A 27384-nucleotide genomic window follows, 5' to 3' on the forward strand; every position below is an offset into this window, starting at 1 on the left:
AGAGTACTTTATTTTTTCAGCTACTATTCCGAACTGAGGTTTTATTAGCACAATCGGTCATTGCAAAAATAAACATCTCAAGGAAAAGTTCATTTGTAAAATCTGGACCTTTCTACGAGATGATTTATTTGTTTGTTTTATTTGTTTTGTCGGAATTCTATGGTCTGTTCACCCTCTCTGCTGCTACAGTTCTACAGGTATATTGACATTGGAGTTATTAACCTTCGCTGTGGTAATGGAAAAGAAACTGAGATGTTCCGAGTTTCAACATCGCAAATGCTACATAAAATAAACTTCCCGTCGCGCTAGTGCTCCTGAGTGGCGGTATTATGCTTGAAATCCCCAAATTCCCCAGATTAAGTCAATATTTCTTATACTTTTGAAAATTCCGTTTTCCAGCAAGCACTTTTTTCCCTCATATTTTCAAGAGAAGGTGGTACGGAATAAATATAACATTATTTATCTCTTTTGTGACGATATTTGAAGAAGGAAAAATTAAATCTTAAAAAGTATCAGTGCACTTGGCGATTTTCCATTTCGGCTTCTTTCTTTTTATTTTTAACAGATAATTTGTAAATTGTCATTTTTAGTTTTACTAGTCACAGACCAGAAGAGGATAAAACTAAAAATGACAATTTACAAATTATCTGTTAAAAATAAAAAGAAAGAAGCCGAAATGGAAAATCACCAAGTGCATTGCCTGGCATATGTTGTCCGTCGTCCGACTAGCAGTCTGTCAATTAGCACAAGTTTGTTATTGCTTCTCATTCTAAACAAATTGGAGGAGTGCCATATTGCTAAATCTCATATCTAATTCACCTGAATATGGTCATATCGTTAGCATATTAAGGTAAATGGCGCCCGGGGCGACGTTGAAGGCCCAAAGGGGCTTTGGCGGTCCAAGACGTTTGACGCCCGGGACAACCGCCCCGTCCCTTCCCCCATCCCCCATGTAGTACGCTACTGGGTCATACCAACATGGAGGTTTCACCAAAAGTGTTCTATTGGTGTCTCCTTCGTCATAAATGACAATGGATGGTGCTGATCTTACATCCAATATGGGTGCCACAGCATCTCATTTAAAAATCGTATTGCTCGGTAATGTCAAAAATGGTATCAACACTCAGCCGTTAGAAAGACGACATGGTCTTATCTTGAATTGCTGGACATTTGTTAAGGATATAGGGCCTCAGTTCCTTCGAGGGGCTTTTGTTTTGTTCGCTAAGATTAAGATGCAGCTATTTACCATAGAATTTGAGAACACTGATTTCAAAGTGGAAATAAAACTTAAAAATATCGCTACGAAAGTGTTTGCGGTGGCTCCTTTTTTTAAATTAGCCTTATGTAAGGCACATATATACTGGGTACCCGTAATCAACACATACATGGCGGATGGAGAGGGTCCATATGGCTATCGACAGAGATATGTTTTTCTTACTGTTCCTTTAGCACATTTTTGGCTACATAATACTGACGAATGGAAGTTAAGTGCCTCAGAAGGTCACACCGAGGAAGTATACCCGGGATTGCTTCGGCGGGTATCGAACCCCCCAACGCTTGGAATACGAATCGGACGCTCTACCTAATAAGCTGTACCTAATTAGCTGCCGCGACGCACTCGATAGACAGAAAAAATGAAAGAAAACGTTTTCTGGAAGTTAGTACACATATACTTATAAGTGGGCAGAAGTCAATGTATTGCGTACGAGGAGAGGTTAGTGAAAGTCGCATTGTAGATTTCAGGGATTATTTTCATACCATACCTGCCAGCAAGTTCACGTCGAGGAAATTTCGAACAACAGCAAACACGGTCAAATTGAAGGATTTTTAGGTAAAAGGATTTGTTAATGTTCGAAAGAACTGTGCAAATAATGTATCAGTTCACTCGCTTGTAAGAATGTCACTTAATAATTTCTTACAGGAACACTTTCGGAACCTGCTTACAGTACTCTGTTAGAACATATTCTACATAGGGTAGATAGAAAGAATGGACGGATAGAGCCGATGTTCTACTGAGTAGAAGTTTCGTTAAACTTATTAGTGATGTGTAAACTTTTTTCTGAATAGCTGGATTTACAATTGGGGAAAACCATGTAAGTAATAAACTATCAAACTTTATACAAATGTAGATATTATCCAATGATAACAGCAATAACATTCACATCGTGCGTAATGTATCTATCCTTGATAAGTAAAGAATCCTTTAACAATGTGGAGTGATCCTAGTCCCAAGATAAGAAAATCAGGTGAAGCGTTTGAGTTTTAGCTGCAGTAGTTGTGACTTTTTACCCTTACGGCAATTCAAGTTAAAAATTAAACAGAAACGGGCTTTGGGACGAGCCTATAGAATGTTTTATATTATACCATTTTGTGTCTACAATAGGTCAGTATTCTTAAGGTGCCTCGTCTAACAGTTATAGTCTTGTCCGCAATATAGCAAACATACAACACTATAATCAAAAGCTTGTAACAGTAATTCTGTTATTAGTTTCTTGAAACGACGAACTCAAGATCTAAGCGCGCTGATAAGCGAAGCATGCCTAAGTGAACACTTCTTTGTCCATTTTCTACCCCTTGCAAGAAATTAAAAAAGGATCAAAAGAAAGACATGAAATAGCCTGTAAACCAAACAATATCAGAGTTGAAAATAAACACTTTTTTGAGTAAGTCTCGCTAAATCAATCATGAACAAATAAAAAATGAAAAGGAGGAAACGACAGTCCCTTTTTTTCAAGTGCAACCTATTGTCAAAATGACAAATACTACAATCTTTTAAACGTGAACGTATTACCAAGACTGATAACGCTGAGCAGTAAAACTAGACTTCCAATGATCTAGAACTGTCCCTAAACAACATTTCTATTTGTTCTTCGTTTCAAGAGATATTACGTACAAACCAGGTCAGCTAATGCTCTAATGTTTATCCAAGACTGCCTTGGGGGAGAAAATAAACACACATTGTTGCACACCCACCATTGAATTAGATCCGTGTATATTTGGTCTGACATAATTTTTTATTCTTTGTACGGTCAAAACGTTTTGATGGTCATATCTTTGCTTGCGCTGATGATACATTTGCCACAAGAAGCCCGGTGGTAAATGAAATCCAAGAAATTTAGACATACACATGCGCGCTCGCGTGGCCCTACATTGAAACAAATCATATCGTTTTGTAATCCATCCACTAGATTCTGAATCATTTCATTATCCTTTCCCGCGAAATTCACTACAACACTGATGACATATGCCGTTACATCGCAGTTGATCAATGTCTGACACTAGATCCTCCTGTCCATTCATAATATTATCTGTTTGATAGAGTCTGCCAGTGAAAACATGAGCCAATAACATACACAAGACTTGTCGTAAAGGAGTCTTGTTCTATGGAAATACTTATTTTAAATCATTGTTTGAACAGTTTCATTGACTTCCTTCCATGTAATTCGATCTATCATTGCAATGCTTTATGTTTGTTCATATCGTGGCGTCAAAAGCCTTTCAACCTGAAGGATGGTTGATATCGTGGTGTCAAAAGCCTTTCAACCTGAAGGATGGTTGATATCGTGGTGTCAAGAGCCTTTAAACCTGATGGATGGTTGATATCGTGGTATAAAAAGCATTTAAACCTGAAGGATGGTTGATATCGTGGTGTCAAGAACCTTTAAACCTGAAGGATGGTTGATATCGTGGTGTCAAGAGCCTTTAAACCTGAAGGATGGTTGATATCGTGGTGTCAAGAGCCTTTAAACCTGAAGGATGGTTGATATCGTGGTGTCAAGAGCCTTTAAACCTGAAGGGTGGTTGATATCGTGGTGTCAAGAGCCTTTAAACCTGAAGGGTGGTTGATATCGTGGTGTCAAGAACCTTTAAACCTGAAGGATGGTTGATATCGTGGTGTCAAGAACCTTTAAACCTGAAGGATGGTTGATATCGTGGTGTCAAGAACCTTTAAACCTGAAGGATGGTTGATATCGTGGTGTCAAGAACCTTTAAACCTGAAGGATGGTTGATATCGTGGTGTCAAGAGCCTTTAAACCTGAGGGATGGTTGATATCGTGGTGTCAAGAACCTTTAAACCTGAAGGATGGTTGATATCGTGGTGTCAAGAACCTTTAAACCTGAAGGATGGTTGATATCGTGGTGTCAAGAACCTTTAAACCTGAAGGATGGTTGATATCGTGGTGTCAAGAGCCTTTAAACCTGAAGGATGGTTGATATCGTGGTGTCAAGAACCTTTAAACCTGAAGGATGGTTGATATCGTGGTGTCAAGAACCTTTAAACCTGAAGGATGGTTGATATCGTGGTGTCAAGAACCTTTAAACCTGAAGGATGGTTGATATCGTGGTGTCAAGAACCTTTAAACCTGAAGGATGGTTGATATCGTGGTGTCAAGAACCTTTAAACCTGAAGGATGGTTGATATCGTGGTGTCAAGAGCCTTTAAACCTGAAGGATGGTTGATATCGTGGTGTCAAGAACCTTTAAACCTGAAGGATGGTTGATATCGTGGTGTCAAGAACCTTTAAACCTGAAGGATGGTTGATATCGTGGTATCAAGAACCTTTAAACCTGAAGGATGGTTGATATCGTGGTGTCAAGAGCCTTTAAACCTGATGGATGGTTGATATCGTGGTATAAAAAGCATTTAAACCTGAAGGATGGTTGATATCGTGGTGTCAAGAACCTTTAAACCTGAAGGATGGTTGATATCGTGGTGTCAAGAACCTTTAAACCTGATGGATGGTTTATATCGTGGTATAAAAAGCATTTAAACCCGATGAATGGTTGATATCGTGGTATAAAAAGCATTTAAACCCGATGGATGGTTGATATCGTGGTATAAAAAGCATTTAAACCCGATGGATGGTTGATATCGTGGTATAAAAAGCATTTAAACCCAATGGATGGTTGATATCGTGGTATAAAAAGCATTTAAACCCGATGGATGGTTGATATCGTGGTATAAAAAGCATTTAAACTCGATGGATGGTTGATATCATGGTGTCAAGAGCCTTTAAACCTGAAGGATGGTTGATATCGTGGTGTCAAGAACCTTTAAACCTGAAGGATGGTTGATATCGTGGTGTCAAGAACCTTTAAACCTGATGGATGGTTTATATCGTGGTATAAAAAGCATTTAAACCCAATGGATGGTTGATATCGTGGTATAAAAAGCATTTAAACCCGATGGATGGTTGATATCGTGGTATAAAAAGCATTTAAACCCGATGGATGGTTGATATCGTGGTATGAAAAGCATTTAAACCCAATGGATGGTTGATATCGTGGTATAAAAAGCATTTAAACCCCGATGGATGGTTGATATCGTGGTATAAAAAGCATTTAAACCCAATGGATGGTTGATATCGTGGTATAAAAAGCAAACCCGATGGATGGTTGATATCGTGGTATAAAAAGCATTTAAAATTGATGGATGGTTGATATCGTGGTATAAAAAGCATTTAAACTCGATGGATGGTTTATATCGTGGTATAAAAAGCATTTAAACTCGATGGATGGTTGATATCGTGGTATAAAAAGCATTTAAACCTGATGGATGGTTGATATCGTGGTGTCAAGAGCCTTTAAACCTGAAGGATGGTTGATATCGTGGTATAAAATGCCTTTCAACCTCATGGATCTTAATCATTATCTGACCACTGGAACATTTTCAAGGTAATCGACGTTCTTATAACAATCAGGTACCTATAACTAAACGTTGATGCCATTTAGGATGTAGTTGTTTCCTTTGTTTCAAATTCATTTGTGCAAAGTCCAGTGTTCTCGCAACTCCAAAGTTGCATTCCGATGGCGCTTGTACAAACTATCCATTAAGATAGGCCCATGGCACTGTCTTCTCTTCCGATCAGATGAGTGGAGTGACACGTGGAGACCACTGAACACATTTTTCGTTGGGTGAATATGTATAGTTTCATTCACTGAGTTTCATACCACAACTGTAACACTTTACTTTGTCTCTTTCTCCTATGTAGACAAATTCTGCTCTCGCTAAGGATTTGGGAATGTGTCCTTTCAGATACTTGGGGCACTTTGTTCTGGAATCGACTGGTAAAATAACACAAGTCAGGCAAAGCTACGTGTTGTCTTCTTTGATTCATGATTCTCATTGACCTTGTTTTGACCAGCGTTTTTTTTTTTTTTTTTCTGAGTGCGTGGACGACATGCAAAGATGGGCACCAGGGTGGCATCAGTTTCACTAGTGGAGCAAAATCATCGTTCTTGTTGCATGGCACAGTGTCATCCTTATCATATAACACAGGATCACATTCGGTTTCTGTGTCAAATTCATCATTCTCGGTTGATGCATCTGCAATAATCATTTTTATTTCTTCATGGCACTTATCTATTCAGGATAGCAGTCCCCGTTTGGTGATATAATCGGGAAGTCGCATTTGTTTCTCGTAAACACTTTTTCCAAGGGTAGACTGACGACTTGGTGGTGAGACAAACGTACAGTCTTATGAGGGTCGATCAATTTGACACGAACGTTTTTATCTTGTCCAGACTTGAAGGTTCTTAAAACACGTCAGTTCTCACCCCTTGACTAGAACAGTAGTTGAGGATGACTCTATTCACATTACATTCGATACGAAGATGTCATTTCCTACTCGGTGCTGGTAGCCATATTGTTCAGGTTCATCAGAGGCAGAACACGTTGTGTTCGAGGTGTTCTTCGGTCCACGTTCCTAAATTGTCGTCTTCGCTGTAATGATGACAGCCTCCAGTGCGATTCATATACATACAGCTGTCGCTGTCCAAGAAAAGGCCGATGTCCCCTAAATGTACAAAGACATGCATGTGGTGGCTGTCACTTAAATAATAACGATGGACATTGCCAAACTCATCTGATGAAACAAACTCTGTAGCAAGATCGAATATGCTTTCCATGTACTTGGTTTTCCTTTATCGTCGATGAGCTGACAGTATTAGGTTTAATCCATCAAGTGTTCGAGAACCAACCTTTAGATTATTTCAAACAAGGTAGTAAAAAGTCCACATAGGACCTGCACTATTTCAGCATTCTTACTGAAGATCAAAACTGTCTGAAGAGTGGACTTGGTACCAATCGTTTAAAGGTTCTCGTTGTTCTCTTTGTATAGCCATATAACTGATGGAACCTTTGAATTGTATACGCCCCAGTTTCGTGTTAATGAATTTGACTGTATTCATGGTGACTTGTGGAAAATCGGTTCATTGTTCTAAAAATGTTTTAAAAGAACTGTTTGTTGTAGCGGAGAAAATGTTAGTAATGACACCAGCGTATTGAAGACATTTTCCCTAATGATACACCTCTTCGTTCTAGATAGCATCAGTGGGAGTTATAAAAAAAAAAACTTAAAAAACTATATAAAAAAATATAATTATCAGAAGGATTACCTGAACCACTTTATCGTTTAATGCCCCCCCCCCCCCCCCGTCGTAATAACGATACCTTTTTTCAACAAGTATAAAATAAAGATGCATGAATACAGCTGTGGAAGGCGTGATAAAGCGCACAAAACTTGGGAATGTGAATTTCAGCTTTTAGAACATTAAAAATATACAAGAAAGATAAAATCAACATGATGGTTTACGTTTCTCTTCGCTCTTTTGGTCATTTAATTGTTCTAGAGTTCGTTGGCATGTCTCGGAGTAAGACACTAATGATACATATTGACGATTTGGCCACAGGTGCAACATCGTTTCTTTACTGAACAAATGTGTGACCTTTAAATTGGTGCAATCATGCTGTCAACACGTGGGACATAGTATCAGTAATTCACAAACACGTTCCTGTTGCTGGAATTGTTTCAAACGATGTCGCTTGTAACATGCTGGACTCGAGGATGTTCGTCAGAAAGCAGAACATTGACTTTTAGGAATACAAGGTCTTGACGCCACGACATCTCTGGTCCAATTCTTGGTCACATTTGTCTCATTTGTAACTTTATACAGTGATTCTGCAATGACATTGAAATTATTTAGGGATGATATACATAAATTTTTAATATTTCTTCTGGAAAATTCAATCATTGGAACAGGCTTCCACAAAAGACTTGAAAGTAAACTTTCAACGTACAACATCGGGCTGACACGTCATGAAGTTTCTGCATTTCAGAAACTCATCATTGGAATGTTGCTCTTGCTGAATTTTGTCTTAGATTTTCGAATAAGTTTATATCAGCAGGTGTACTGAATTTAATCCATACGAGACACTTCAGAATGTCTTGAGACACCGACAGTCTCGAATGAGCATGGTCTTTTGCATGGCACTGCAGTTTTAGGCTAGCTAACATACACTCCAATAAGTCCGTAATAAAGAGAGTTGCTTTCTGTCAGGACGTAATACTTGAGGGGACCCGAATTGCCGAGTGGTCTAAAGCGCTCACCGTTACGGATCAATGCCATCTCACCTCTATCTGCGTGGGTTCGAGTCTCGGATTCGGCCAATGTGGGTATGCGAGATAGCTTGCGAATAGCTTCTCGTGGGTAGGTGGTTCTTTCCGGGGTTTTACCGGATTCTTCATCCACCATTTATACTGGCCGCGACGTATAGCCTATCCTGTGCTGAAAAATGGCGTTAAACCCTATAACAATAACAACAACAATGTAATACTTGAGCTTGTTAAATTTGACCGTGTGCATGTTGGCAGTCGTTCTAGATATTGTGGAAATCGCTTGCGGGTAACTCGAATATGAAAATAATTTTAAAGGGCTGCCAAACGAAGTTCTTTCTTGGCTGATTTAGACTCTCTCGGCGCTGGAAAGAAGGAAGTGTACGGTGTTTGATGGGTATCCCTCATTTCCTGTTTAAAATAATTGTTTTAGTTATTTTTTCCTCGATATGCGTGTTTTTTGTACTTGACTCTTGCTCTGTGGATGTGCGTGCGTGTGTGTGTGTGTGTGTATTTATACTTACACTCATTTGTTATAACTTTATGCTCGCTTTTTTTTTTACTCGACTTGCACTTAGTGTATGTTTATAGTGGGTGTCAGGGGTGGGATACTTATACTCATTTTGTTATAAATTTTTGCTCGTTTTTTTTTTTTTACTCGACTTGCACTTAGTGTATGTTCATAGTGGGTGTCAGGGGTGGGATATGATCCCTACTTCTTACGGTGCTTTGCTTATCGTTACCTAAGAGATGGTCGACCACGGTGTTATTGTCCGGATAGAATAAATAATAAAATAAAATATTAAATTAATGGATGGAATAACAGAGACCTGAACACAAATTTAGAATAAAACAACACGAGCCCCCGTATGTAAAATATAACGATTTAATCATTTAAATAAACAAAATGAAATTGAACATGACGTTTGAATGATACACTTTCTTTTAGAAGGAAAGTTACAAAATTAATGCCAAATTCAGTTTGCCGTTCTGTTATACTGATAAAACAAATTTCATTGTTAGAACTCAAATTGCCGATATGTCAGCATAACCTGGTTGCTTCCTGTCCTTTCAAACATTCAAAATCACTGTTGTTGACAGCCTTGCAGTACTTCTCTCTCTCTCTCTCTGGCCTCTTCGGTTCTTGGTCTATCTAATTTTACGGACTTCCATCCCTTGGACGATTTATTTAAAGAGAAAATTTACTTGTTAATTTCCTCGGAGTCCCTCAGGCTTTCCTTTCATCATTAAAAACGTGGACTGCCAAATTTCGCAAAGGAAATTACTTTAAACATTGAATTTTGTCCGGGAAACATACTCTTTCGTTTGGCCTAGCCAGTCAGGATTAACGTTCTCTAACTGCCAAAATTTTAACTCCCCCATCGAAGTCGGAATAGTTCTTTCTAGACCGACTTTATTAATAACTGTTCTGGACAAAATATTTTTATGTTACCTATTTCAAATGGCCCAAGATTTCATAAATTGTCTCTGGCTTGTCTCAACTTTGTCGTCTTCTGCTACTTGACCTTACGTTAACATATGTATAGCACTTTTATCCAAACAGACTCTAATTAAAATTTAATTATGCCCCCAAACAAGAGACTGTGGTTGACCATCGCAGCTACCAATATATTGCGATCCCAGCCCATATGTAAATCTTAATGTTTACGTGTCACACTAACCACGACAGTATGTACTGCGAAGGCATCTACAAATGTGTGCACCATTACGTTCATTCATTCATTCATTCATTATCTCCTTCCATTCATTAACTCAAATACAAAACAGCAAAAGACCCGGTATTATTACCCTTCCTTTGTCAAATATCAGGTTAGAATAATTCCTACAGACACGTCAATACTTGTGTGCAAAGTGATGAAACAAACTTGCTCCATACAGTATACATGTGTGTGCCAGTTTAAGCAAACGGTCGAAAAATGTAAAAGTAAACTGCACAAAAATTAAGGAAAATAAATCATTCTAGCATTACCATTGGATTGTTTGCAACACACGTTCTGAAAATATTTTTCAGAGCGACAATGTGTAGCGGGTCAGTGAGCATATTAAATCTAGGATGGCAAAATATAAACTGTAATTTGTAACAAAGTGAAGAACCACACTTGTAACATTAACTCTGAAGTGTTTGCACCACATATTTTGCGAGTATTTATCGAAACGAAAATAGGTAGCAGGCTGGTGACATATTGCACAACCATGATTTATTCTTTCCTGAGAAAATGAGGACGAGAGAGAAAATGGGATTGGCACAAAAAAGTCACGTTTACTCTATATTACGAAAATGAAAGCGCATATCAAGGACATTTCTTCTGAAATCCTTATAAGTCAGAAAATGCTTGAGGAAAAAAAAAGTAGACAAAACGTTTTATGAGATCGTAAAAACAGTTTCCATGCACATCTGTTTGAAACCCCTTCTACATCATACCCTTTGTGTCAGTAAGTGTAGATGTGTGGTGTCAGGATAATGTGTCTGGGTGGGACATTATGCTACATGTCTGCAGCATGATGCCCAGTGCTAGACATCACTATAAACTGTCACACAGCAGAGATGATAGCGATGTGGCTAAAATTGTTAAAGCTAAATTAAAAGTCTTAATAAAACCCTAGAAACTTCTAGACTGGAAGTTTCCAGTAGGTGACAGTATTTTCAGAAAAGGGTAATAACGAAACAGGTCAAGTAGAGGGGGTAAATGATCTTGTTTACCTAAAAATCACTGATTCTTATATTAACATCTTGATGCAGAATCAGTCTTATTGTTGTGTCTAGTTTTTCGTGGATTTATTTATTCAGATTATTATTCTCTGGAATGACAAAGTGCTGAATACTATTTTTGACAGAAACATTATTTTGAAATTATAGTGAATTCAGACACGGACATGTTTAGATGATTTTATTGTGATATATCAAAAACTGTTAGGACCATGAAATTCGGGATATGTATCTCAGTACCGCATCTTTACAAGAAAAGAGGACCCCGGATGGACGAGTGGTGTAAAGCGCTCTCCTTGACCGATCATTGCCATCTCACCTCTGTCCGCAATGTTTCGATTCTCTGGCTTGGCATTGTGGGTATGTGAGAAAATAGCTTCCCATGGGGTTCAAACTAGTTTTCTCGGGTTCTTTCTCCACCAGTTACACTGGTGGCCATGTTGAGCCTATTTTGCGCTGATGAATGGCATTAAATCAGAAACAAGAAGAAGACGAACAAGAAGAAAAGAATCTCATCTTGACCTATATTTGATCTGTTATTGCCTTTACTAAAGTTTTTATTTTTTTGTTTATGACCACACTGATTTTTTTGGGGCATGCTGTATGCATTCTATCCTACATAGAATTATGAGATATGGTGATAGAACAAACTAAACAAATTCCGGTGTTGTTTTTAATTATTTAGCAGCTATGGCACAGAGTGGATGATAGGATGCTGCTTGGTAAATTCTAAACCCATGTATATTACTTATTTATTTTTTGCCTACAGCGAAGGCCCATTCTGACCAGTGCAGTTGTTCCAAGAAAAACAATATATATTTCGTCTGTCGTAAACTTTTCATATTAATGTCCATTGATTGTGATATGTTGCCCTCATCAGGTTATTTGCGTATCGTACATATGTATTTTCGCTCCGGTGTGCTAAATAGTTAAACATCAGCCTAGGATGCGGAATGTTGCGGGTTCGAACCTTGGCCAAGCCACAACAAAGACTTAATAAAATGGTACTAGCAACTACCTCGCTTAATGCTGGCCGCAATGCATAGCTTATCGTGTGCTGAAAGATGGTGTTAAACCCCACAACAATAACAACAACCTCTCTTGGCACTCAGCATAAAAGGTTAGTGTTAGGACTGGTGGACTTGGTATCAGGATAATGGGTGGGACATCATGCTACATGTCTTCGGCATGATGCCTTAGTACTAGACATCACCATAACTGCCTCACTGCAGACATGGTAGCGATATGACTGAAAAATAATTAAAACTAAATTACAAATCCAAATCACACACACATGGTACAGATTATTAGGGCTTAGAATAGTGGACTGTGGACATTTCATGCAGTTGTAGTGGTTACCCGGCTGTAGAATGTCCATCATATTCCATGAAAAACGCTGGAAAACCCTGAACAATTCTAGCATGGAAAACGCTGGAGTATTTGGACTAATATTCCAGCCTCTGTCCAGGGTAGGCTGGAAAACCCTGAACAATTCTAGCATGGAAAATGCTGGAAAATTCTAGCATGGAAAACGCTGGAGTATTTGGACTAATATTCCAGCCTATGTCCAGGGTAGGCTGGAAAACCCTGGACAATTCAAGCATGGAAAACGCTGGAAAATTCTAGCATGGAAAACGCTGGAAAATTCTAGCATGGAAAATGCTGGAGTATTTGGACTAATATTCCAGCCTCTGTCCAGGGTAGGCTGGAAAACCCTGGACAATTCTAGCATGGAAAACGCTGGAGTATTTGGACTATATTCCAGGCTATGTCCAGGGTAGGCTGGAAAACCCTGGACAATTCTAGCATGGAAAATGCTGGAGCATTTGGACTAATATTCCAGTCTTTATCCAGAGTAGGCTGGAAAACCCTGGACAACACTAAAATTTAGCTGAAAATTGTTGAAATATTTTATGAAAACGAGATTTTTTAACAGTGATGCAACTTTTATTTGATGATAATTTCAAGAAGAACATGATCCAAATTACCCCAACCAACTCCTTGTATTGACTGTGATGTTTAGTAACTTTTAAACAAGGGAATAAAAATTAAAAACTATACTTGTCACTGGTAGCTTAATAGGTTGTGCACTAGTATTCAGTAGACAACATGGCTTAAGTTGTCATAAATGTCGCTACACTTCTACTGGTGTGTCATAAAATCCAGATTACTAGCTCCTTAACATCATCAGAGTTTCTAAAAATATGTTCTCTTACTCTAGTTATAGTTTGAATTTGTTCTGAAGCAATCTTAACAACAAAATAACAGAAATTCACGTTAATTTCTATCTCAATTTTAATTAAAAAAATTTAAAATATTTTTTTTTACACGTGTTGTTTCATAGTTCATTCACCACATTTCTTATTTTTCTGTTGTCACCACTGGAGTCTGTGGAAGTGATGGTACTCTTGATGGTTTAACCAAATTGCAAAGCTTCTGCTTCGCCATCACCTCCCCCAAAGTCATACTTCTCCTTGATGATTTCTGAAATACAAATCATTGTATATTAATGAATAGAATCAAGCAAGATTTCAAATTTATTTCAATCCCATATATATATATATATATATATATATATATATATATATATATATATATATATATAGAGAGAGAGAGAGAGAGAGAGAGAGAGGGAGTGAGAGAATGAGAGTTATGCCTGAAACATTTTATGCAATTACAGTACTTTTACAATCCCTGAGGTTGGTAAATGTAATGAGGCACTTGGCTTGATGACTAACTTAATAGGCTTAAAAACGTGTGGTTTCCATCACAAATTAAACTGGCTACCTAACTGCTCCTGTGGCCTAAGTCTAAGTAGTTAGAGCGCCTGCTATGGGTGTGAGAGGTCACAGGTTTGAACCCTTAACTGGTCATACCAAAGACTTATTTAAAAAATGGTACTATTAGCTGCCTCGCCTGGTTCTCAGCATTAACCCTTTACCTCATGCAAGCATCTTTTGACGCCTCTACTCCATTCACGTGGAAGCACCTTTTGACGCCTACTGTAAACATCAGCCATTTTAAGCCGGTTTTCATAGTGCCACCTTTGGGGAAAACCCCCATTTAGATACCACATTCATTTCTGTGAATGACAATTACATCAGATCACGTGGTCACTGTTTATGCCCTGGTCGATATCTGCTATTTAAAGTAACTGGGTCATAAGCTCCACTCTCCAAAATGGAGGTCGCGGATTTCATTCAGTACTTACTAAGTTTTCACGATTAGAATCACAACTACGAAAGATTCAATAACTTAGGCAAAGGCTCTGATATTGATGTAGGCAGCAATTAGTTTTTATAAATTATCGAATTCAGATGACTTAGTGATGTAGATGCAGACGACAAATTGTAAATTTCAAGTATGAGAAATGGCAGCTACGATTGGTCACGCGGCCTCACTGACATGACGGTGAATGAGTCCTCTCAAGATTTTAAAGCATGTAAAAAATTCTTCAGTGAAAAATAATTATGCAGCTATAACAATCAGAGTTTAATCTTAAATTTTTCCACACATAATAGATGTGTACCAAAAATGTAAAATGGTTATAATTGCTGTTTAACGTAAAATACACTACATTGCTTAACAGTTAACAGGCAGGCCTATGCGTATGGAGTCGAATAGGTAACAGGTGCTCTATTTATAGCATGCTGCACTTTGTAACTATGCTCTATAAGGTAAACGGTTAAGAGGTTAGTGTTAGGACTGGTCAACCTGGTGTCAAGATAATGTGACTGGGTGGGAGACATTATGCTACATGTCTGTGGCATGATATCCCAGTGCTAGACATCACTATAAATTGCCACACTGCAGACATCATAGCGATGTGACTAAATATTTGTTAAAGCTACATTACTAAACATCTGAATCACGCACACACAAACTGGCTACCATATACATGCAGTTGTGATTATACCATTTAAACTGAAAGTTGATTTACATTGTCCATTTGAATATTGCCTGTCTACACTATAATGTTTCAAGTAGTAGTTGTGCATATGTTTAAATTTCACAATAATGTTCCAGCCTTAGTGCATAAAAAAAATTTGTTACAATTTGGCATATATTTTGTCATTGTTTAACAAAGTTTAAAACGCATGGTTAATAATTTAAAATATACCATAAATTATTTGAATTCTGGACTGGTCTTGGAGAGGTGGCCTTGTGTGTACTCATTATTGGCTCTTGCCCCAGTTAGTGTCTTGCCAATACATGTATATTCACAAGAATTGTACAGCATTCTGAATAGCAGCTTTGTTAAAATCCAAAATTTCACATATTTCTGCCTCATGCTGGGTGTGAAAAAAATTTTAATCCAAATTTTCACCATGATGATTCATATGCACTAAGTTTCTGATATATTTACTTATCTACAGACACAACTCCAGGTTACAGCTAATGTTCTAGACATTTGAATTTGAAACAAATGTGGTATTACCTCTAGCTTGCTTAATACAAATTAAAAGATCGAAGAAGTTCAATGAAGCTGTCGCCATCAAGTTGTTTACATAACTGTGCCTTGCAACTTTTTTTTCTGAAATTAAAGGACACAGACTAAACAAGTATTTTTGGTGAGGAAAATTGATAATCATTTCCAACAGTTTACAACTGTACATTCTTATTAATTATACAGTAAGTTACTATTAAATATTACTGAAATGGCTGTATATAAATTGGATAGAAAAAAACAAGCCATAATCTGAATTGAAGATTAATTGGAAAAGAGATCTACCGATATATTTCTGAGTCACAGTCTAAAATTAATTAAAACAAATATAACTTATTGCTACAAATAGCACATTGTCTGGAAAATAATAACGAAAATGTAAAAAATACAAATACCAGTCAGATCATTAATAATATCATGGCTGAATAAAATTTAAAGTGAAACTTACAATTTGGAAATGTATATTCGCAAGTCCGGCATGTACCAACTTTTTGAAAGACAGCCATGAGATGACTGGTCATTGTGCATTAGGATAAGTAAAAAATGTTGCCAATTATGTAAACAAAGCTTAAAACATAACACATACCTTTCAATATCCTTACAAGTTTGACGTTTAATTTAGGTCTTCAAACAGCATAAAAAAAAGAAATTGTTCCATAGGATATATTTCGTAATAGCTTTCCGTAAATTTACGTCACGCGAAGTCTTTTGCAGCTAAGGTACTTGGCGGCCGTGCAAATAATTTTGCTACATTTGGACTGAGTAATGACTTACCTGTAATTTTGGCAATAATACACTCATGGTATCCTTGAATCCACGATAAACCGCCATCACTTTCTCTCCCGTGCGATATTCCTTCATTTCTTTTCGTGATGAGTGTACATCAGCCATACAGATTATGCCTCCCTGAACGATGATTCACCCATATAACCAGGGATATTTCTGGTTCAGTGGTCATCTTAAAATCTTGGGATATTTTATATTGTACAATTTCAATGACACTCCAATCGAAAATTGCGCCCAAATTCTAGACTGGTTATCCAACTTGTTTTACGGTGCCAAATTTAGAACCAAAATTTACAGAAACGTTTTTTTTTTTTTTCTTTCTTTTTTTTCTTTTTACAGAAAATTTGGTTCTAACGTATGAAGTCGAAATATGCCGGCTTTTTAAATGTAGTAATTGGTTAAAAAAAATAAGTTCATAATTTTATATCCCATCATAGTCATCTTCATCAGCCATCATCATACGGAACAACCTCGGCTATTTCTGCGTGACAAAAACGTGACTCCGATACATGAAGGCGAATACTTGGGGGGCAGGGTCCAGTTTTTATGTACAAATTTAATGCCGCAATCAGCGACCTAGTATAAAAACTCATAAAAAATCAAATACTCAAGTGAGGTCAAAAAGGCCCATATTTTTAGATACCTATATTAAAACAAGGCATAAGAATAGTACTTGACCAGAGAAGTCAATGGCAGTTCATAGCAGAAGAAGTTTATGCACCCCAACCCCTATTTTATACCTGCATTTTTCACATCCAAATGCCATTTTTGACAGCATGTAGTACTCACAGTGAAAACGCAAGCCCTTTCCCTGGATGAAAATTTTGAAAAACATTGTCTACTAAATAGTTTGATGCAATTCAGAATAGTTGGCATCCAAGCCGTTTTTGAGATACTCGGCTTGCCTTGAACCCACGTGTCTACTGCTATGGGAGGCTAGCTCTTCTCCCTAGCCAACTATTGGTATTTCACTATCAACGTACTGCAGAGCAACTATGGAAGGTGTACATGCCTGACATCAATTTCAAGAACAACACAAGCCCAAAACACCTAGTTTACAAATATTACCATATCTATAAATAGTAAACAATAATAGCTGAAAAAGTCACACCATAGCCTGAAGTTAAGAAATTTGCCAGGGGCCAATATACGAAACTGGACCCTGCCACCTAAAGGATTTGGCTCAAAATGGTTTATGTCAAAAGTTGTGTACATATCACATATTTAGACATTATCTAGTACAATGGTATAAAGGAAAACTTTTTGTGCACAAAACTAAAAATGGTATTATGCTTTTAAAAAAGTTACCTTTTGCGGCAAAAAGCACTGCATTATTTACATTGTGAATTATGACTGACTGCATTTCTTGAAAGATTTCAAATTGTTTGCAACCTACAATGCTCTTGGTCTTTGTTTACCACCATAGCATCAGTACAAAATCAAAATTCCTTTACAATGTTTCATGAATGTCAAGAAGAGATCTGGAAGTTATAAATTTTAGGAGGGAATAACAGAAATGCTATGTTAGGTGTCAGTGACAGAAGTGAAAAGTTTCTCTAAACTCTTCTAGCAAACTTAAAGAAATCACACATTTAAGTAAATCATGTGCTTTAGAAGTACTGTTAGACTGATATAAAAGAAGTGGTTCCTAACTTTTCATTATCATTCTGGAGATGCTAATAGCAACATCAGTGTTGTGTCAGTGCATATTGTTGGTGGGGGGAGGGTAATCGCAACACAAGTCTAGCTAGTCTGGAAAAGTCAAAGTTTAATCAATTAACATTAGACAATGCTGGAATATTGATATACTGATGTGTAGGACCCTAAAACTTACAAAGAGTGACATATCAAATAAATTCATTGATACATAGCCAGTGAAATTGACCATACATATACAAATTACTCAATACAGTTTAACAGAGAAATTTCTTCTCAGACACCAATTTACTTACAACTGACTTTAATGTTTTCTGGAGTTTACAAAATCATAGTAAATAATAAGATAAGGTATAGAACAAATATTTATAGTGGAAAGTCCAGTTAAAGGTAAAAAGCATATCACCAGCTTGGATTTTGATAAGCACGTACCATAAAACAACTCCTGCAGAAGCTAAGTCTATCCGTCAGAGTCACTCTCTTGTGCACTTAGATCAGAATGAGTATCTGGATGAGATTGAAGCTATTGTTTCTTTCAGCATGACTAACCGATTAATCCTAATCTCTTACTATGCAAACTGACACCTGCAGAAAGAAAAGAAACAAGTGATATTGATGTACTTTTAACATTCAGTAAAAACATAAGACTTTCAGAGGAGAAACTGTATGTGCATAATGTCAAATGCATGAAGCTGCCACTTAATTTTAAGCTTTTCCTCCTTTGTTAACTGAACCTAGAAATTTCAAGATATATACATAACATTGAAACATTTTCTATTATCACCCAAGTGTGAGATATGAATCTCTTATGTCAACTTCAGAGTGGGGTCATGAAGGTAGAAACTATGTCGGTGTGCTAAAACTTTCATTCTTCTCACCAAAATATAGCAAGTAATATGTCATATGCATCATTATTTCAATATTCACAACAGTATGTTTATGTATGATTCCTCTGAATTCTATCTGCTCCTGTGGAGTTAAATTACTTTAAAGAATACATATTGACATGCTATGCAATTGTTTAGGTGTGTCTGTATTGAAATGTGAATAGTATTCATAAAAATAGAGGTGCAAAACCTTGACAGCTACAGAAAGTGCAAGACAGTACATTATGGTTACCATTTTGTTCCCATATTTAGTAAGTTATATCCAAAATATGCTTTTTTGTCATGATGTAAACAGTTCTCACATGGAGGTACAAAACACAGTTACCTCCCTCTCCAAAGAACATCACATACAACACTAAGTAATATATGGAAAAAGGAAGGAGATATAATAAAGCTAATGCATAAAAATTATTTAAATATACACAAAGAAACAGAAAAGTATAATAGATGTTGCTGACTGCACCATCAAAAAATGATCAATTTTCCTTAAGGGGGCAGGGTCCAGTTTTTATGTACAAATTTAATGCCGCAATCAGCGACCTAGTATAAAAAATCATAAAAAATCAAATACACAAGTGAGGTCAAAAAGGTCCATATTTTTAGATACCTATATTAAAACAAAGCATAAGAATAGTATTCACTTGACCAGAGAAGTCAATGGCAGTTCATAGCAGAAGAGGTTTATGCACCCCAACCCCTATTTTATACCTGCATTTTTCACATCCAAATGCCATTTTTGACAGCATGTAGTGCTCACAGTGCAAACGCAAGCCCTTTCCCTGGATGAAAATTTTGAAAAACATTGTCTACTAAATAGTTTGATGCAATTCAGAATAGTTGGCATCCAAGCCGTTTTTGAGATACTCGGCTTGCCTTGAACCCACATGTCTACTGCTATGGGAGGCTAGCTCTTCTTCCTAGCCAACTATTGGTATTTCACTATCAACATACTGCAGAGCAACTATGGAAGGTGTACATGCCTGACATCAATTTCAAGAACAACACAAGCCCAAAACACCTAGTTCACAAATATATCCATATCTATAAATAGTAAACAATAATAGCTGAAAAAGTCACACCATAGCCTGAAGTTAAGAAATTTGCCAGGGGCCAATATACGAAACTGGACCCTGCCACCTTGACAGAAAAATCAGACATTTTGTTCTCTTTTGATTTATGATTTATCTAAAAGAGTTAATATGTATACATCGGATACCAACACCGTGATTTGGATATGTTGGGGAATGATTGGTTTACAGTAAAGTGGTTTTAGAAGACAAAATTTACAACCAAGCGGCAATATCATGTCGAGGTGTGGAACACAAATGGAAAGACAACACAAATTGGACACCCAAATATTATAGGTGAGTATGAAATAAACGGAGTCTTGACTTTATCTTGTTTGCCCAAGTATAAACTGACTATATGATCAACCGCCCAACACTATATATGTATGACTGGTAATTAAATTGTAAGCAAGTATTTCAATAAATGTGAAAAGATATACAAGGTCAAAAACAAGTTTCCTCTTGCATCAGTTTTAAAATTAGAGTAGGTATTTTTGTTTTTCAATATATATGTATATAACTTTCAAAGCAACCTAATTTGTGCAATTTTATTTTAACAGCCATAACCTTGTAATTGTCAGTCTTGGAAATGTTAACTCCAGTGATGCATGTAAGCCCAAACAGGGACTGCTCTGGTATTATGATAAAGTTGTGAATTTCTTGAGTATTTGTAGATCTAGTCCAAAAAGGTCTTTAGGTTACTGCTAAATTTTCAGACTGCTACATATATAAGTAAAATCATAACTTAAGTAACTTAAGCCCTGGAAAAAGAAATTTTGAAAAATTTCATATTAATCTTAGCAAGATTAAAATTTACACAAGTTTTACCATGAAGATGATTTTTGAACGATATGTTAATGTTTTAATCAGTCTGACTGTTCAGTCTGTAAACGTTTTAATGCTGTTTGTGTATTACAGGTACTTGCGTTCAGGACAAAATATATAAGCAGTTTGAAGTTAATTCCACAAAGTCCATTCCTAAAAGCACCATGTACTGGAGGAAGAGAAAACAATGGTAATTCCAGGAGTAACAGAGAGCTTTTTTACATTTTAAATAATGTCTGCAGCTGTCTCCCTCAACATTGTTTATTTGTGTGAAGATAAGCATTATTCTTTATACATTTGTTCTTACCTAGTACATTCACAGCTTAACATGGCTCATATCTTAAACACAGTTTCATTACCATATCAATAATTTAAGGAATAAACAAATTTCACTATACAACACTAAGTGGAATTTTCAGAGTTCAACAGAATCTGAGTATATGGTGAAATCATTCAGTATTTACAGACAGAATATTCAATGTGCGTGTTTGAACATAACATTCACTCTGTATGGGTTATCCAACACACCATACACAATATATGCACAATGTACACCATATTTAACCAAATCAGCCAATTACAGAAATTCCAGGAAATATCTGATCAGTAATGATTCTTGCAGAACAAGATATAATAATTTATTGTTATGCATTGTCATACTTCAGTTTTTAATTATTTAAAATGTTAAATATAATTTTTACTTTCATTTTCTTATAATGCCCTAAAACGTTATGAAACTTGAGTTGTTTTTCTGAAAACATCACATAAATTTATGAAGTGTATGTTGTATCACATGTACTTTGTATGACTGAGTATATTATTGTGTATCAGTTACTTGTCATTTACATGCATTCATTGTGTATCATGTTTGCATTACCCATGTTTAAATGATGCATGCATTAACATTGGATTTGTCGAACTAAACTACTGTAACAGTGTAATATTAACTGTACATATTCAATTCCCACAACAAAACAATAATGTTTGAATGTTAAGATTTTAATATGAATTATAAATGTTCACTAAAATTTGTATTTCTTATTACAGTGTTGTTGATCTAGGTGAATCCAGTTCTGTTGGTCTTGGAGATTATGAAATTGGTGACTGTACGTAATACTAACTCTTCAAATATAATGAGAATATCAACAGATGAACCAACTAGATATGGTGACAGTGACATGAGTTTTTCATCTGACTCAGAAGAAAGTATAGAGTTTTAATCAAGTTCAGACAATGAACAGTATCATCAGGTGAATGAAGCAACTCAGTCTTACCCATCCCATGTCACAGATCCCCCACTTTATGTCATAGCCCCATAACAAGATATATATTGTAGTGAAATCACCAAGTCTGAACATGTTATTGTCCTTGGGGCTTTGCCAACAAGACATAATTTGTCAGATGCTAAATATGTGACTTTTTGGACTTAATTCAGTTGCATCTTCCTTCAACAAACACAGGATTGACAATTGTCAAAGATTTGAAGGAAAAATGTGAATTCAGTAAGGAGTATCTGAAATACAGTTTTTATTGTGAGATCTGCAAAAAATTGTACTCCGATAAAGAAGAAATGTGTGAAACTGGGGGCTGTATGGGTGTACGTAACTAATAATTATGAGCAAACATCTCTTTGGAATGAAGTTGGCTCTGACAAGAAAGAAGACTTCCTTTCGTCATCAAAAATAGGATCGAGTGTCTTCGAGAACCTATTATTGTTGTTGAAATTGGAAATGCCATTTATGGTACTGTTCTCCCCCGTCATCATGAAAAGGACTAAAATGGCTCTCACCATTGCACAGCAGAATTTCATACTTATACACTGTAGTGTCAAGCTCATGTGGTGAACAGATTTGGACATATTTATGATTTTATATGCACCAGATATTTTCTGGTCAGGATTTAACTAATTTTTCAGGATATCTTTTCGTACATGTATAGTTTGTGTTACACCAACATTTTTGTATAGTGATGTTCTTTTGATAATGAACATTTAATTACATATGTGGTACATACAATAAATGATGTACTACTTCAACACTTGTGGTTTGTCTTTTTAAAGCAGGGGTCAAGTGTGTGTGTGTGTGTGTATGGTTTAGTTTGATTATTTGACTTGTGTCCTCTATTTCTCAGTATATATTTATCATAGGTTTGAAATAATAGTTTAGTTTCAAGTTAAAAAATCTGTGTTACACCGCAGTTTAACCACGATTGCTCTTTCTTTAGGTAATTAAAATAATTCTTAGTACCAATCTCGAAAATTGACTAAGTCCTTTTCCAGGGTTTTCCATGCTGAAATTTATCCAAAAAATTCTAAGTCCAAACTGTCCATCCTTTTCCAGGGTTTTCCATGCTGAAATTTATCCAAAAAATTCTAAGTCTAAACTGTCCATGCCTTTCCAGGGTTTTCCATGCTGGAAAAAAATCAGAGTCCAAAATGTCTATCATTTTCCAGCGTTTTCCATGCTGAAAAAAATCAAAGTCCAAAATGTCCATCGTTTTCCAGGGTTTTCCATGCTGAAAAATTTCAAAGTCCAAAATGTCCAGCATTTTCCAGGCATGTCCAGCATTTTCCATGTACAATGTCCAGGGTTTCCATGCTAAATTCTGCAGAATATTTCATTTTTCCATCGTTTTCCAGGGTTTTTCATGTTTTTCCATCGTATTCCATCCTTTTCCAGAGTATACGATGGAAAAAGTACAGCCAGGTAATCAAGGTAATTACTGATGCATAAACTATGCATTTAATAGGTATCACTTCACTATTTAGACCAATTACCTAAACTAAAATATCCAGTAATATCATTCAAATACAGCATCTTTATAAAATACAACAACAACTATGTTGATGCTGTATACAGGTTAGTGTCTGATATAAGACAGTCTTGTTGCATCTGTCATTGGAACATACACCCTGGATTTCATAGAGCGTGTAGAACAATACAAGAAATATATAAGAAACTTAATTATCTTAATAATACTTAATAGGTGGTTTACCGGCTGTCAATCAAATGTTACTCTGGGTCAGTAACATCTGGCTTTAAGGGATGGACAATAATAACAGCTTCTGAAGCAGATTTTCAGGAAAGATTTTTATTACATAAACAAATTTAATTAACACGTTAGTTGGTGAGTGTACACATAATTAGTTTACCCCGGAATCAGGTGCCTATGGCTGAGTGGCCTAAACTCTCCTATGCAGATCAGCGTCTAATTGTTGTTTTTGTCAGATCGAGTCTCGGATTAACCAACATGGATATGTGAGAATATTTGCCAGTAGCTTACTTTCATGGGTCGGCCATGTTTATCGTGTGTTGAAAAAAATGGTGTTAAACCCAACAACGACAACAGCTTCTGTTTTAACTACTACTCATTGAAATGATAGACTGGACAGCTTGAGTACGTCTGTTCGAGTGTTTGTATCCTCTTTATGTTTTTAATCCCGTGTCGTGATCATATGCTGCACAAACATAACTAGTTTTTTTAGAGTGTTTTCCATAGGCACTTGTGTTATGGGGCCACTTGTTATGGTGCTTTTTGTTTAGTATGGTTATCATTACATAGCGGACAATTGACCAAGGAGTTATTGCTGGATCTAGTAAATAATAAAACAAAATATAAAAATTAATTGATGGAATAACAGAGGTCTGAGCACAGATATAGTATAGAACAACACATAAACAAAATGAAATTGAGCATAACATTTGAATGATACACTTTGTCTTAGAAATAAAATTACCAAGCTCTAAAAAATGCAATGCCATTATAGACTGAACTCCAGTGGTTGGCATGCCTGCATAACCTAGTTGCTTCCGGTCCTTCAAAATCAATGTTGGTGACAGGTCAGCATTATTTTATTCCTTTCCCTACTCTTTTCCTCAGTCCGAACTCCTTCGGGTCATCAACCACAACTTGGTTGTCTGCTCTCATTCCCACTGGGTAGTGCATGCATGAAGGTCTTTTCCTCCATTAAATAAATAAAAATGCATCCTAAATATTTGTCAGAGTTTCTTTCCCCTTCTTGGAACAAACACTATTCCCAAACTTGTTACGTCAGATATCATCTTATTCAGCAGTGACTAAGGCTAATATGGGTCAGTTCGCAGCCCAACAGCTGATACACACAACCCTATTACCATAAAATGAATGTCTTTCCCTAGCGACTACTTGGCATTCCTAATGGAATGCTGATGTAACTAGACATCCTTATTAACCACTCGTACACCTCTGCTGTCGATTTTAAAACCCTAATTGGAATTTACAGGAGAAAAGTACGTTCTACTAATCTTGGATTAAACTTCTTGACTTCCCAATGAAACCTAGACTGATAAAACTTTCGAGGGTGGGGAGAATACTGAAAACAGTGAATTTCACCTGGGGACCCCCCACCCCCTTATTTAGCTTAACCAATAAGGATTAACTTTATCTAACCACCAAAGTTTAATATGTCCATTGAAGTTAGAACAATTCTCTCTAGTCCAACTTTATTAATAACTGTTTCTGGGAAATCTCATTTTATTACTCTTATTACAAATTTGCCTTACGATTATTTCAACTGTAAGATTTTCCCTGCTTCTTAACCCTAAATTAACCTCAATTCTTTATGTCTCTAGCCATTTCCTCTTTTAAAATCAATCATGCCCAGCAGGAACATCAATCCCCATCAGAAGCTAGCCATTTATTGCAGGCCTGGCCCATACATTAATGTTCAGTGTTACATGTCACTCTGATCCTGACAAGATTCCCTTAGTTATGGCACAATAATCATCTATCAAAATTCATACTATTATAATTGGGGAGTGTGTTATCATTTGATCTTTCTGAATACTTGGCAAGGTGAATGTAAACAGGTGTTTGAATGGAAACTGTATACATTATGTATGTCTCATGCATCTAAATGGGTAATTTATGTACCTCCTGGTAAGATGGTATCACAAGAAAAACCCATTCGTGTCATTCAGATTAATTACAGTGTAATTTTCAAACACCAAACAATGTTTTTTGTAATTATTTTGTTTTAAACATTGCTAGTTATTTGAAGTAATTTTTTGCAATCAATATGCTGATGGTTGTCATCAGTAATACTTCTAAATGATTATCTTTATTTACTTTTTTTACAATGGCACTTAACTGTATTTCATATTATTAACACATAACAATATTGGCAAAGAATTTTAATCATTATCAAAAACCAGTCTCCATACTTTAGGAAGAGTAGTAGATAGAAAATGCAATTCCTGAATCAACTAACTGCCATGAAAAGAGTTTTCAAAATATTTGGACCCAAAAAAATATGTTGCCATCACCAGGTGAGAAGCATCTTTGGTTACCTCCGGTCCCTATCAGTTCAACATTTTGTAACTTATTTTTATTGCATGATGTCCTTCTCCAGTCCAACACCACTGCCTGGATTGCCTGTCCTTTACAAAAACTAAACATATAACTTTTAAAGTTTTTCCAAATGCTGGTTTACCTGCATTTACATTTGCCACACCCAATGGCAGATTCCTGTTTTTGTAAACTAATCTTTAGTACTTTTTTATAAGTTTTCTTCACCAATTTTATCAGAATAATAATTGGAATTTTAAGTAGAATAACAGAATAAGAAGGTTATATAATCTTAGCACCAACAATTTTTGTTATTTAAACAAATTTATTCTTCAATGAACGAAGAGCTACAAAATAGTGATTTCTCACAAAGTAAACTAAAACAAAGATAATTCAAATCCACAGTAACCAGCCCCAAGTTATTGTTCTTACTAGAGAATGCATACTAAATTCAGTTGCTATCAAATTGTAATTAGACTATACTAAGGACTTGTAGTAATATACAATAGACCATTTCCAGTTACCATAACAAACCATTCTGAGACAACATTATGCTATTTCAGCTGTTTACAAGGAGTAATATGTACAGTAGATAAACATCCAGTATTAGGTAGTAGTACACGTCATTGTGGTGGAATAAACTATACCACAAGGGTATTTTTCTAAATTTGGATTACAGAAACACAGTGTTAAAATGTAAAACAAACTCCACCAGAAATAAAGAGTACTTTATGTGGGACAAGACTGTTATACAAATCCAGATGGTGGATTAGGCAGTATATTTACAAATCCAGATGTTCCATTAGGCAGTACATTAGGCAGTACATTTATAAATCCAGATGGTGGGTTAGGCAGTACATTTACAAATCCAGATGTTGGATTTGGCAGACTGCATTTACAAATCCAGATGGTCGACTAGGCAGTACATTTACAAATCCAGATGATTGATTAGGCAGATTACATTTACAAATCCAGATGGTTGATTAGGCAGTACATTTACAAATCCAGATGGTTGACTAGGCAGTACATTTACAAATCCAGATGGTTGATTAGGCAGACTACATTTACAAATGCAGATGGTTGATTAGGCAGACTACATTTACAAATCCAGATAATGTTATTGCATGGTATAAAACAGAGTCATCAGCTATAAAAATTTACCAGTTAATGGAGAGACTACTGAATATTTTAAAAGGGATGACAAAATATAACAGTACTACTCTTTCTTCTATAATATTTCATTGGATTTTGATGGGATATGTAATAA

At 36.2% G+C, this 27384-nt stretch overlaps 1 protein-coding gene and 2 long non-coding RNA genes across 6 annotated transcripts in view; 2 read left to right on the forward strand and 1 right to left on the reverse strand.

Annotated features, from left to right (window-relative positions):
- Positions 1-27384, forward strand: part of LOC149781867 (contactin-3-like) — a 199050-nt gene that overhangs the window by 31525 nt on the left and 140141 nt on the right. The window lies entirely within an intron of this gene.
- On the reverse strand, positions 13402-17621 carry LOC149781868 (uncharacterized). Of its 3 annotated transcripts, none has more exons than XR_016414813.1 (3): positions 17098-17621; positions 15563-15658; positions 13402-13608 (listed from the first exon to the last, which is right to left on the reverse strand). It is a non-coding gene; the product is annotated as an uncharacterized LOC149781868 (long non-coding RNA). The 3 variants fall into 3 exon arrangements; XR_016414815.1 differs by lacking the exon at positions 17098-17621 and adding an exon at positions 16346-17088; XR_016414814.1 differs by lacking the exon at positions 17098-17621 and adding an exon at positions 16158-16331.
- Positions 17656-22827, forward strand: LOC149781869 (uncharacterized). Its single transcript, XR_016414816.1, has 3 exons — positions 17656-20264; positions 20886-20982; positions 21840-22827. It is a non-coding gene; the product is annotated as an uncharacterized LOC149781869 (long non-coding RNA).

This window comes from Sinohyriopsis cumingii, chromosome 15 (genome assembly GCF_028554795.1).
Source record: "Sinohyriopsis cumingii isolate HCF-2022 chromosome 15, ASM2855479v2, whole genome shotgun sequence".
NCBI lineage: Eukaryota > Metazoa > Mollusca > Bivalvia > Unionida > Unionidae > Sinohyriopsis > Sinohyriopsis cumingii.